Source organism: Chanodichthys erythropterus, chromosome 6 (assembly GCF_024489055.1).
Source record: "Chanodichthys erythropterus isolate Z2021 chromosome 6, ASM2448905v1, whole genome shotgun sequence".
Lineage (NCBI taxonomy): Eukaryota > Metazoa > Chordata > Actinopteri > Cypriniformes > Xenocyprididae > Chanodichthys > Chanodichthys erythropterus.
Genome location: NC_090226.1, coordinates 3,159,796 through 3,172,593, shown reverse-complemented (window position 1 = coordinate 3,172,593; position 12,798 = coordinate 3,159,796). Strand labels below are relative to the sequence as shown.

The following is a 12,798-nucleotide window of genomic DNA, read 5'->3' as shown; positions in this document are numbered from 1 at the left end:
TAGTTTCATATCTAAGTGAGTATTGGGCTATATTTCTGGTTCGCTTTGTTGGTACGCTTTAATTTTAATCTTTTGCTTAAATGTAAACTTGTCAAAAGCTTTGTACCTCGTGTTAACAAGAGATTCAAGAGTTTGGAGGAATAACAACCAAAAAGCATCCACGAGCACTTGGTGGGAGCGATTTAGTTTCAGGAAGTTGTGCCGCTTGTGTCCGGTGTAAACATGGTAAACTGTAGGCTGTTTATGGTTGCCCAGCAACATTGTAACTTGGTGCAGTATATATGTGTGGTCACAGGTATATTCACAAGCATCCAACAGACTTAAAATGGCTTGGAAAATATTTATAATGCATTACTGTTTATTTAGCTTAACTAGCTTATTTTAGTTTAACTTATTTTTGTTTTAGTAATTCTAGTACTTCAACAAACTTATTTTATTTCAGTTAGTGGCCGAGTTTTTTTTTCAGTGTTTCCATCTAATTTATTAATGTATGTGTGGTCACAGGTATATTTGCGATTTTCTGACTTCAAAATGGCTCGGAAACATATTTCTAATGTATTCCTTTTTTGTTTCTAATAAAGGTTTTTGAATTTCTAAAATTATATCTGTTATTTTTCAAAGCGGAAGTAATGTGCAAGACTTCCGATTTATTAGCTGCTATAGGGGAAAAAACAAGAAGAATATCAAAGTGTCACCAGCATGTTTATAATTAAGACTATACATTAAAATAATATGGTAAGAAAGGCCAGTTTGCAATATCAAGCAGCATAACAAGCTGTTTTGTACATGTAAAGTGAACGACACTGGAAGCCAGACACATTAAATTTACAAATGGCAGCGCCCGCTCTTACCTGAAAAATAAGGTCAATTGTTACCTGTAGATTTTGTTTATAGTTACTGTGTAGATTTTGGCCATACTGCCTAATACTTCAACATCCAAATTAAAACTTTCAACATTATGTCCAATGCAGAACTCTGCAGCACTGTGACTGTGGTCCATTTGCTCATCTCCATGCAAGCAGCCAGGGTTTATTTTCATCAACTAGGTCGCTGGCATATTTGCCCAACAATGAGGGAAGGGCATATCAATCTCTGAGGCAAGGTGGAGGAAAAAGTTCCCAGGGAGAGCAGCATCTCAGCATGTGGCAAGATTGTCTTCCATATTACGGGATTGATGGATTCTCAGCATCCTTGCTCCGGGTTAGGAAATTTGTATGGATCTGTGTCAGCTCCCTGTTGCAGAAAAACTTTAGTGTTTTGAGTTTTTACTCGTGCAGAATCATTGACAAGTGATGCTGCCGCATGCATGGGTGTATCAGGCAGAAACAGACCTGTTTGAAGTAAAAAGAAAAGTGCTTTTGGCATGATATGTTGAGTTGTTATGCAATGGATAGTGTTTTCATGTGCTGGTGTTTAGCTGTCTGGTGTTGTGTATCAGGGACAGCATTCGGTCAGCGTGTCTATTGTGCTTTACTGTAACGCTCGCTCAGCCGACCGTTAACAACTGAGCTGGTGTCAGTTCTGAGAGCAGGGCTCGCATTACAAGGCATATGGTGATTGTCCCATCATATTAAAAACAATGGATCACAGAGCACCTACTCATGATGAAAATTAGTGCCATTGATAAAAATCACAATTATCTTTATTGCACCTCCAAGGCCAGCATCTTTTTGGCTGAAATGCAGTGGCTGTTAGGGTTGTGCTGATGGACAATGATATTGTGTATCGACGATAACCAGAGATATCATCAGAAGCATCAGCTATCAAGAGGATTTGGCATTTCCAAATTATTATTCTTATTATTATGCTGCTGCTATTATTATTAAATTAATATTAAAATGAATTTGCCACGCTATAATTTCATAACGCATAATTGCTTTATTTCTGACAACACCGACTTTCAAAAACAACTTGTTTACACAAAATACTTATCTTCTGATTTTTTTTTTCCCCCATTAAATTTAAGAGTTATATACCATTATCAGCATATGTTGAAGGAGATTAATTTCTCGTCATCTCTTAGCACTTTGTCAGTTTTTACTTTCACTTTATGTAGGTTTGAGACTTATTCACCAGCATAACTCTTGCGCGTTCCTTTTTACGATATCTACTGCCTTCATGGTTTAAAATTGAAATAAATCCATTATTGCAACGTGACATTTTTCTTCATCACCAACATCACCATTTTGCATGCATCATTTCTTATGATAAAAGTATAATTAAATGAATTATTAAATAAATAAGTAATGATCACATAATATTTTGAGTTTCTGTTGATTAAATCAATCACCTTCATTGTATTAACTCAAATTTAATTTCAATGAACTCAAAATTTTAAGGCAACCACGTAACTTACTTTAAATTAAACCAACAACCTGCCACCCAAAAAAAAAAAAAAAAAAAAAAAAAAAAAAAGATAATGTTTTGGAAATCTCACTGATGATGATGATAGGACAATGGATGAGTATTGCCCAACACTAGTGGCTAAATGGTTTTGTCAGCATTTACGCTTTACTCTCTTAGAAAGATTTAAATGATTTTATTAGATGCCCTGTTGTCACTAACAGAGGGGGAGTATCTATGTTTCCTTGTTCTTCAATACAAGATGCATCCGGATCAGGCAGAAACATGCATTTCCAATCACACTCATCACTAATTCAAGGATGGATGGATAGATAGACACTGAAGCTGTGAAAGAGAATGCCTCTCATCCCTTACTGTGTATCTCCTTCAGCCAGACAATATGGTACTTGTGTAACATTAGTACTTACTAGGTTAACACGGGCAGATCTCTTATCAGTGTGCACAAGATTGGCCTTTGATTGCAGCACACTTAAGTTTGACAGTAGGGTTAGGGTTAGCATCCCATGCATCTGCTTTATTTATTTCACTTGCCTTAAATTAGACATCTTATATATAAGTATAATAAATTGCAAAATGTTAAGTTTTCTAATACATTAATTTCATGCATGGATTGCTTCTGACGGCGATGCACGAGCTGCTGCACCATATGCGGGACATCCTTAGCATGTTAGACAGGTTTCAAAGCGCCATATGCAAGTTAAAATTGGCATTGAAACGGTGTTACTTGCCAGTTGCCCAGTATCTTTTTTATGATTTTTGACAATGCATGGTTGTGACAATGTGATATGGCTTAGTGCTAGGCATGGGCGATTTACTGTTTACTGCGATTTTCCACACTACAATTTTCATATTCATCCACTTAGGTGAGCGTTTTCAAAATGCTCAGTTTTCCTTGACAAAAACGCTATCTCAGTGTGGATAGAAGGCCTAAATGGAGAGAAAAAGAGGCAAAAACGTATTAGTGTGGACATGGCCTTAAACAAACAAACTACACAAAATGCCTTGTATCCTCGTAAACACAGCCATTTATGTTTTCAGTGAACATAAACAGTTGAGAAAGAAAACACACGAGTATATTGGTTCTGTGCATTCGGTCTTAAAGTGACAGCGGCCTAATAAACCTGCTGCCATTTGTCATTAATGTAAATCAAACAACAAAAGAGAGAAAATGTCTTGACTGAATCACTTTTGTAACTTTATTAAGATTAAATGTGTTTAATTTACACAGTGAAGACTATGCAGTGTTTTTTTTTTATACATTTGATTACTTAATACAATTTATGTTGTAGGCCTATTTCATATTTCTAGTGCGTGAAGTTTTTAAGCTAGTTATATTTAATTTCTCTTTGTTCTATTGTAGTTTGTTTTCCTATATGCTTGTAATTAGTTTCTTATCACTGTTTACTTGTCTATTGTAAGCTTGCAAGTTTTTTAATACTTGAGCTAGTAGTTTTTTGTGATATTGAAAACATAAAAACCTTATTTAAAGCAATAATAACTATATTGTGATATATACTATATCACTATAGATAGATAGATAGATCGATAGATAATCATGAAATAAAATGACTCATATCATGATATAAGGTTTTCCTTCTTTCTTTTTTTTTGTATTTAGCTGATCACATGCCTGTAATATGCATGTTGAAATTCACAATTTCTACTTAATTTTGTCAATTAAAAGAGATTAATTGTATCTTAATTTTCAAATTGTATCTTTATTGTGTCCTACAAGTCATGGTGTTGGTGTTGAAGGTGTATAACCTGACTGTTTAAGGTGATATGTAGAGCACACTCTCCTCTCCTTGACATGTATCCGTCAGCACAGCACTCAGTAGAATTACGTTTGACCCACAAAAAGCGATTTCCTTACACCTGCTAAAAACCACCAACCATCAGCTGTTGCATTTCAAACTCCACTTTCCTTCTCAGACATTCATTGTATGTTTACAGTGCTTGCAAGAGCGATTATTTAGAATTTCCTCATACTCCTTATTCTTTTAAATCTTCATTTAAAAATGTACATTATCTTGATTTTTTTTTTTAAGACCATTTTAGATGAGCAGTTTTCACTTGCATTACTAGAATGTTGCATTACTAGAATAGCAATAACGCTATTGTAATTTTGCATGCTGAATTGTAATTGATCTTTTCTTTGTTGCATCTGTTTAACCATTTATAGTAGTCACCTTTGCACTGGAAAGAGAGTATCACAGGACATTTAATTTACCTAGCTTAGCCAAAACCTGTTCTTTTGCCATCTCACTGGTGCTGCTGTTTCCTTCACTAAATGAATAATATATCTAATTGAAATTTCAATATTGCAACGTGATCCAATTTGTGCAACACAACACCATTCATATGCACATATTGGTATTTTATGAGTTCAGTTATACACTGACTGTAGTGAATAACTGGACATAGCCAGATACAATCTTGTGGTGAGTGCTTAATGGTTTCCTAGTCATTCACTCTTCCATTATGAGCCCAAGTAATGACCATCTGAAATCATTTACAAACTAAGTGAGCCTTGATTTGACAGCACTGTAGCATTGGATGATTGTTATTACCAGCTTTGAACACTAGGTGGAGATCCAGTTCTGTGAAGACATGATGTCACACTCTTAGACAAAGATCAGCTTTCTCCCATCCATCAGTTCATGACGTTGATGGATGTCATGTGATGCTAGTATGACGTCTGAAGGAGAGCAGGTCAAATTTCTCAGTGTGATGAATAGAATTAAAAAAAACAATTGATTATTGACATATTGTTTTGAGAAATTAAGTAAATCAATCCATGACATGCTCTTTAAGTAGTCCTGTAATGCCAGGGATGTTAATGGCTTACTGGAACAGCATGTAGTTTATCAACTGTGTGAAATGCTATCAGTTCAAAATAGTGTTTGTGATGTGTTGTGCATTTCCCTTGTCAGCCAGCAGGTGGTGGTGTGTGTACAGGATTGACAACCTGACTCCAAATCAGGTTTGGGAACAGTTGTGCGAGGACCACATGTGTGTAGGTTTATATAATTGTGTTGTTCTGCAGTTGTTTTGTGGACATTAGTCAAAAATGCTGTGTTTGCAGTTTGTGATGGTTGTTAGTAGCTTTATTGATCATTATGCACACAAGCTGTTTTTAGTCGTACTGAGAAATTAATGAATCTGTATTATCTGAGCTAGCAAAATAATCGAACTGGAATTGATGAGTACTGCATTGTGCCTTATTCCGTGCACCTCATTAGTGTAGCTTTCTTCTCTCAGTGTAAATGGCTCCATTTGTTTGTTTTTCTTCTAAACATTGCTTAAGGAGAGAAAGCTACTGTTTTCAGTAGTTAAGGGCTGTTTTCTCAGTTTTCTTTAGATTTCAGTGTTAAGCGCAATAACTGCCAGATCTTCTATTTTGTGGAGACTCTCTTCATGAAATATAAATGAGAGAGATTGTGTTACACTGATTTCCCATCTTGCACTATAATGGTTTATCACGAAAGATGGCATTTGTGTATGTTTGACTCTTGGCATATACATGGTTAAATCACTTTTTGCAAGTATGAAAGTATAAAAGTTTGGGGTCAGTAAGATTTTTTTTTATTATTATTATTATTATTATTATAAAGAATAAGTTAATGCTTTTATTTAGCAAGGATGCATTAGTGATCAAAAGTGACGTTAAAGACCATTTTTCAGTCATTAAAGTATCCTGCTGCTTAATATTTTTGTGGAAACTGTTTTCAACATTGATCATAAATTTCTGAAGGATCATGTGACACTGAAGACTGGAGTAATGATGCTGAAAATTCAGGAGTAAATTGCATTTTAAATAGGGATGCACCGAAATGAAACTTTTGGCCGATACCGATAATTCTTTGAAACCGATTTGGAAGCGTATAACCGATAACTGATAAATCTAAATCTAAATCCAAATGTTGATATATTTTATATAAGCCTGATTACAAAAACAAAAGGCTCGCCGTTAAAAACCATGTCCCAAGCACTTCAACATAAATCAAACATATACAGTACAGCAATCTTGTTTGAACCAGTGTAAGATTCCTTAAAATAAATTGTATACTTCTATGGCCAATAAAATGGAATAGCTTCTGCACAGACAATAATGAAATGACTTTGATTAAAGGATTAGTTCACTTTCAAATGAAAATTAGCCCAAGCTTTGCTTTCAAGCTTTACTTTCACAGTCGGAGAAATATTAATAAATATCCTAACGCATCCGAGCTTTATAATGGCAGTGAATGAGGATCAACAAGTATGAGCTGAAGAAAGTGTCTCCATCCACATCCATCCATCATAAACATACTGCACACAGCTCCGGGGGGTTAATAAAGGTCTTATGAAGCGAAACGATGCATTTGTGGGAAAAAATAAAAAATTTAACATGTTATGAAGTAAAATATTTAGCTTCCGCCAGACCGCCTTCTGTATTATATATGCAACGAAAGTGTAAAACTCTTGCAGTTCAAAACACTTACACTATGTCCTATGCCTTCCCAATTCAACTTATGGAAATAGTGTAACTGACGTGACGCCAGTTTGCACTTCGTAACTTGAATACGGAAGGCATTCTGGTGGAAGCTAGATATTTTACTTCATAACTTGTTAAATATGGATTTTTTTTTTTTTTTACGTGGAGTACGTCTATGATGGATGCTTCATACTCATTGATCCCGTTCACTGCCATTGTAAAGCTTGGATGCATCAGGATATTTATTAAAATATCTTTCGATCGTGTTCATCAGAAAAAAGAAAGTAATATACACCTAGGATGGCTTGAGGGTGAGTAAAGTTTGGGCTAATTTTCATTTAAAAGTAAACTAATCCTTTAAACCTCAGGGGTCTGAAGATTTTTGGGGCCTGGAGAAGTTTTGACATGCCCTGACTTTTGTGCTTTTTGATTCTCACCTGAGAAGACAAAAGAATCGCATAAAGAGCTCTAATGACCTGCATAAATAATGAGCTCTTTCAGTGTGGCATTTGGCATTTCATATAGGCTTTTAGCTTAAAAGCATGCACATTTGGAGAAATATTGATGGATTCTCATGTTTATGTCAATTTTCTATACAGGGGAGTAATATTTATTCAGTATTTATTGTCATCACTATGAGCGCTGGATACTGTGTTTTCAATTCATACTTGCAGCCGGAGGGTCTGTACACCTTTAGTCCACAAATTAATATAAAGAAGAACAGGTCATGTGACAATCCAGGAACTAACAGAGGCCAGATATTGCTATAACATCCAGATAAACACTTTTCAAGACAATAAAAAAAAAAATTGTGATTAGTATTCACAACAGTTCATTTTCTGAGAACTATCAGATTGGACTTCGTCCAGAGGGAGACGAGAGATCACGCATCATGTTAGTTTTCTTTATTTTACAAAAAGCACAACGTTTTGTTTTTACTCTGAGTGTACACAAATAAAAGAAGATATTCAACAGATTAAAATGGTGTATAGCACTTAATTGTATGTGCAACATTGATGGAGTATTTTGAGTCTCTTTCACACTGGTAAGAAAAAAAAAACGCGGTGGTATCACCGGTGTGACTGCCGACCCAAAGGAAGTTAAACCATATTATTGATGAAAATAATATAAGAAAAATAAAACTGCTGGTTATTATTAATAATGTTTTTGAAAAAAAATATTACTGTTTCAAATAACAGCATTGCTGTTTGAGCTGCGTGTGCTGAAGCTGAATGTACTCTGGAAAACTGAAGCACTTTGTGGGTTAATTAGCTGCATCCTATTTGAGATTAATCAGATATTCATGCAATATAAACATATTACAACTTTTATCTGGACAAAATTACGCAAATGCAAAAGTGTTGATGTGCTCTTCCTGAAACAACGCTCTGAAACACAGCAACTAAACTTAAACTTCTTATTATAATGCTATGTATATGACAGTCAATCATAGTTATTAATGTTGTGCATTTCTGTTTGAGCTGCTTGCGCTGAAGCTACAGATGATCACCGGTAAACTGAAGGGTCGATAACCATAACATTAAAAATGAACATATATCGGCTGATGCCAATATATCATGCATCCCTAATTTTAAAATATATTCAAATAGATAAGTTTTTAAAATTATAATATTAATTGACAATATAAATGATACAGAGTGGCCAGCAAAGATATTTCTTAAAACAGTTTACTTCCTTTTTGTTTTTCTGCCTCTCAAGACACCATTAGATCAGCAGCAGAAGTTCTTACTGAGAGAAATAACACAGCTTCTACACACGCAGTCTGCATCAGGGCTCTTCAAATCACTTTCTTGGTCCGCATGAATATGGCAGCATTACGTAAGAGGGCTTCCCCCAGATCTTTCATCACTGTTATGATCCTGAGATAACCTGACATCTTGCTTATCGAGGGAAACATCAGTAGACAGGTTTTGAGTTCCACTGAAGAGCACATCAGAGCCCAGAGAGACTGATAGATTGCTCATATTCTTATCATTTATGTGATATACGTTACAGTATTCTTCGTTCAGCAGATGCTTTCTTATCCAAACTAACTTACAGTAGGTTTGTACTTTTAGGGAAACCTGGAGAAACCTGGCACTTTGGTGGTCATATTATGTCCTCAGAAGTCTTTCAGACGCTTTGCATCACAGAAATACATTATATTTTAAAGAATATAATAGAATACCATTATTTTAAATTGTAATAACATTTAACAGTATTGCTGTTTTTTCTGTATGTTTGATTTACACCATGATGAGCTTTGAATCATGATCACAGAGGGTTTTTTCACAGCTTACCTGTCTGAAAGAGCTCATTATTTATGCAGGTCATTAGAGCTCTTTATGTGATTCTTTTGTCTTCTCAGGTGTAAATGACCCATTATTCATGATGATTCACGCCTCCACGCATACTGTGTTTCTTGACCAAAGATGTTTTAGAAAATTTAAATCTCTCTATTGTTTTATATGAACAAGCAGGCAGCATAATGTTTTACCTCATTTTGAAGTTCTAGTCTACAACCTCCAATACCCAGAAGTCTTGTGAACACAGATTTAATATATATTTTTTGGCTTTATTTCAGTGACTTAAGTTTTTTCGTTTTTTCAATAACCACGCATAAACGTTATTCCTTCAAAAACACAAACATGTACATACATGTTCTTCACATATTATTGTAGCCTAGTTTGTGTTGAATACAGTGTAATGACACTTGTGTCATTAATGTGTTTATGAACAACTGAAAAAAACACAAATGTCAGGGCATGTCAAAACTTCTCCAGGGCCCCAAAAATCCTCAGACCCCTGAGGGTTAATCTAGGTCTTTCTATTTTCTGAAAAAAAAGAACAACAACCACTGACATCTTCATTGTTTACAGTTTTTATTATCAGTGAGTTTTTTAGTTTGTAAATACAGGGATTTTAAAACAAAGATAAAACGTTTCCGTTTTTAGTACATCGTTGTCGTGTAAATGTACCCTAAAGGAATAGTTCACCGAAAAATACAAATTCTGCCATTCCTTTCTCTATTCTGTGGAGCACAAAATATATTTTGAAAAATGTCTCATTGTATTTTTTATGTCCATACAAGTCAATGAACAAAAACATTCTTCAAAATGTTTTATTTTTATGTAAACTATCCCTTTAACACGTGTCTTCAGATCCTTTAACACGTTTCTTCAGATCCTTAACTTTGTGTATGGGTGATAGTAACGCTTGTAGTGATTTCCATCCCTGAGATTTAATGTTTTCAGATATTAAGATAGAAACTATTGCACTGAATAAAACGAGCCCGATGTTGTAACGCTGTTTCAGTGGCTAAGCGTTCCCTAACAAACCCAGAGGGAATTCAGTCTAACTATACCTCTGATCTCTCATTTTCCTCATGCGTGCTTTAGTGTATTTTGAGATTGAGCACTGATTGTCTCTTCGCAGCATTCTCGCTGTGGTGATCCCTCTGTGACTTGTTACAAGACACAAAAACAATTGATTCGCAAAGCGCTCAATTCTCCATTTAAAAATAATAAAAGTTCGAGACCTCTTTATATGTGTGTGTGTGTGTGTGTGATTTTCAGGAAGTTTTTGCTGAGCACAGATTTTTGCATCAGTTTTAGAGTTGAAGAGTCCAGTTATGTGGGCAGGATTCTGCTGGCTGCTGTCAGGCTCCGCCTGTCAGGTGATAGAGTGTGTTTTTGTGTGATTAAGTGAAGCCTTCCGGCAAAATAGTGAAACCTTGCCTCTCCAGAGGAACATAAATAGTGTTGTGCAGGTGAGGCAGCCCCACATCGCCATCTTTCAATCATCATATACTTCCTGGACATGTCGGTCTAACAATGTCAGTGGGTTTAATAATGATGGATCAGGTCTGTCAGCAAGCCATTATGGGCCACCTGTGAAAATGACACTTAATTTGCAGATGTTAATGCTTGTCGCTGTAGTTTCTTATGTGAGGTTGTAAATATCCCCGTTAATCTTCACCGTGTGGGTTGGGAGTCGTATCATCTTGATCACTCTGAATATGAGCTTCTTAGGATGTGATTTTCACCAAGCAATAATAACCATAACAGTCTCTTTCATGCAGGATATTGTGTTGTCAGCACAGTGTTTGAGGAAGCACAGGAGATTTTTAGGATAAGCTGGAGTTGAGTTCTTAATTAAAGCGAGAAGCTGCTGAGATGGAGTTTGCAATTTTACCAAAGTGAAGGGAGAATGATAAAGAGAGAAAAGGAAGGAGGGCTTTTCTGTAACCAGGAAAGACTTTTTGTTATGTAAACTAGGAATCTGAATGTCACATCTGACAACATTGTAGCATAGTGCAGTTTCAGAAGATTATTGTTGTATTTGGGTAGTATTTTGCATACTATTTTAAAACAAAAGTAGGCAGTAAACTGTGTAGCGTAGTAGTAATATGCTTGTATTACTTGTAGGGTTATTATAAACTATAAATAAAACCAAAAACTATATAGACATATTAAAAAATGACTGAAACACAGCAAAATTACATAAATTTCAACTAAAATGAAAACAGCAAATATAAAAAATAAAATCTATAGCAGTATATCAATAATACTAAGAAAATAAGATATTTTTGATAAAATCCGATTGCTCAGTGAGACCTGCATAGCCAGCAATGACATTTCCTCTGTTAAGATCCATTAATGTACTGAAGATTAACGAAGGTCTTACAGTTGTGGAATGGCATGAGGATAAGTAATAAATGAAAGAATTTTCATTTTTAGGTGAACTAACCCTTTAATGTTATGAAGCGACGAGAATACTTTTTGTGCGCCAAAAAAGCTAAATAACGAATTTATTCAACAACATCTAGTGAGGGGCGAATCTTTTGTTTCGAATCCTTGTTTTTGGAGTGTGTATCAGTACTGCCAAAGTCATGTGAACCATTGCAATTTCGAAATTTTCGAAACACTTATGACATAATGAAGTCTTGTTTACTGAAATCATGTGACTTTGGCAGTTTGACACACTCTGAACCACTGATTTGAAACAAAAGATTTGTAAAGCTTTGAAGCTTCAATAAAGCAATCGCCTATCACATGAATAAAGTCGTTATTTTGTTTTTTATTGGTGCACAAAAAAATATTCTCGTTGCTTCATAACATAAGTAGTAGGTCATCCAGGTATTCTTTGCATACAGAAAATGTGCATGTACACTGTGCACAGTACATGCTGCAAAATTAGTAGTGGTGTAAAACCATTGTATGTTGTGTAAATGTCACTGTCATCACCTTAGTTATAACTGCCTATATTGTCTATAAAAACACCTGGTTATTTTTAGAAAACCTTGAATGATGTATAGGGTTATCTGAGCTCATGACAGTAGCAGATGCATATGTTCAGGAATCCAGGTGTTTTTCTTGGGTGAAGCAGACACATGGAAGTGAATCTGAAGTGACAGTTGTCATGTTACTGTGTCCCGGTCTGACCTGACCTGAGCTGCAGTCTGTCCCTACTGACATGAGTTTGTGAAGGGAGGTGGGGTGTGTAATACAAAAAGCATTTGGTTGAGGAAAAACCTTCTGATCTTTAGCATCAGTGCCTTTTATATCATGCATCCAAGAAGTCAATGGACAGCTATATTTATGTCAAAAGTTTTTCAGTGACGCTGTTATATCACTGTTTGATTAGAGAGTCTGATTTAAATGATGTACCTCTCTGTTAAGCAGTGTTTGCATGAAATAGACTCCACTAGGAATTAGATATTCATGTGGTTGAAAAGTAAAAGGCTCTATATGTAATCTTTTTATTTTGTAGCTTAGTCCACAGCTTAATGGTCTTCCAACCATGTAATATTCCCTGGCCCTAATCCAGTGATCTGTTTATCAGTAAACTTAATGCATATAAAATGTATTTAGTTGAATGTCGTTCTTCTCTCCAGGATGCAACACTAACGATTTTTACTTTGTTTTTACTATGTGTGTATATATATATATATATAT

General features: G+C 35.2%; 1 protein-coding gene across 6 annotated transcripts in view; it reads left to right on the top strand.

Moving 5' to 3' along the window:
- The window catches only part of kcnab2a (potassium voltage-gated channel subfamily A regulatory beta subunit 2a), a 113,556-nt gene that overhangs the window by 56,433 nt on the left and 44,325 nt on the right, over positions 1 to 12,798 (top strand). The gene's annotated exons all lie outside the window — the stretch shown is intronic.